The sequence below is a fragment of the Moschus berezovskii genome, chromosome 17, assembly GCF_049115385.1.
Source record: "Moschus berezovskii isolate FMDL1 chromosome 17, NW_MosBer_1.0, whole genome shotgun sequence".
NCBI lineage: Eukaryota > Metazoa > Chordata > Mammalia > Artiodactyla > Moschidae > Moschus > Moschus berezovskii.
In genome coordinates this window covers 82,250,989-82,252,772 of record NC_142476.1, presented here as the reverse complement: position 1 = coordinate 82,252,772, position 1,784 = coordinate 82,250,989, and positions in this window count along the sequence as shown.

Genomic DNA, 1,784 nt, shown 5'->3' with positions numbered 1-1,784 from the left:
TAAACTGTGGAACATTCTGAAAGAGATCGGAATCCCAGACCACCTGACCTGCCTCTTGAGAAACCTGTATGCAGGTCAGGAAGCAACAGTCAGAACTGTACATGGAACAACAGACTGGTTCCAAATAGGGAAAGGAGTGCGTCAAGGCTGTATACTGTCACCCTGCTTATTTAACTTATATGCAGAGTACATCATGAGGAAAGCTGGGCTGGAGGAAGAACAAGCTGGAATCAAAATTGCTGGGAGAAATATCAATAATCTCAGATATGCAGATGACACTATCCTTATAGCAGAAAGTGCAGAGGAACTCAAAAGCCTCTTGATGAAAGTGAAAGCAGAGAGTGAAAAGGTTGGCTTGAAGCTCAACATTCAGAAAACAAAGATCATGGCATCTGGTCCCATCACTGCATGGGAAATAGATGGAAAAACAGTGGAAGCAGTGTCAGACTTTATTTTTTTGGGTTCCAAAATCACTGCAGATGCTGATTGCAGCCATGAAATTAAAAGACGCTTACTCATTGGAAGGAAAGTTATGACCAACTTTGATAGTATATTAAAAAGCAGAGACATTACTTTGCCAACAAAGGTCCGTCTAGTCAAGGCTATGGTTTTTCCCATGGTCGTGTATGGTTGTGAAAGTTGGACTGTGAAGAATGCTGATCACCGAAGAATTGATGCTTTTGAACTGTGGTGTTGGAGAAGACTCTTGAGAGTCTCTTGGACTACAAGGAGATCCAACCAGTCCATTCTAAGGGAGATCGATCCTGGGTGTTCATTGGAAGGACTGATGCTAAAGCTGAAACTGCAATACTTTGGCCACCTCATGCGACAAGTTGACTCACTGGAAAAGACTCTGATGCTGGGAAAGGTTGGGGGCAGGAGGAGAAGGGGATGACCAAGAATGAGATGGTTGGATGGCATCACCGACTCTGTGGACATGAGTTTGAGTGAACTCCGGGAGTTGGTGATGGACAGGGAGGCCTGGCGTGCTGTGATTCATGGGGTCGCAGAGAGTCGGACACGACTGAGCGACTAAACTGAACTGAACTGAAGTTTCCCTGTCTTTTCACTGTCTCCTGGAATTTCCTCAAAATCGTGTCCAATGAGTCAGTGTTGCTATCTAACCATGTAATCCTCTGCTGCCATCTTTTTCTTTGAGCTTCATCTTTCCCAGCATCAGCCTTTTCCAAAGAGTTGGCACTTTGCATCATGTGGTCAAAGTATTGGAGTTTTAGCTTCAGCATCAGTCCTTCCAGTGAATATTTAGGACTGATTTCCTTTAGGATTCACTGGTTGATCTCCCTGCTGTCCAAGGGACTCTCAAGAGTCTTCTCCTACACCATAATTCAAATACATCAATTCTAGGGTTCTCACACTTTTTTATGATCCACATCTTACATCCACACATTACTACTGGAAAAACCATAGCTTTGACTCTATGAACATTTGTTGGCAAAGTGAGATCTCTGCTTTTTAATATGCTGTCTAGATTTGCCATAGCTTTTCTTCCAAGGAACAAGAATCTTTTAATTTCATGGCTGCAGTCACCATCAGCAGTGATTTCTGACCTCAAGAACATAAAATCTGTCACGGCTTCTACTTTTTCCTTTCTATTTGCCATGAAGTGGTGGGACCAGATGCCATGATCTTAGTTTTTTGAATGTTAATTTTTAAGTCAGCTTTTTCACTCTTCTCTTTCTCCTTCATCAAGAAGGTATATTAACAAGGTGAAAGTGTATGTGAATATAGTTTTTGAGATATTTTGCTTTTGACTAACTATATAA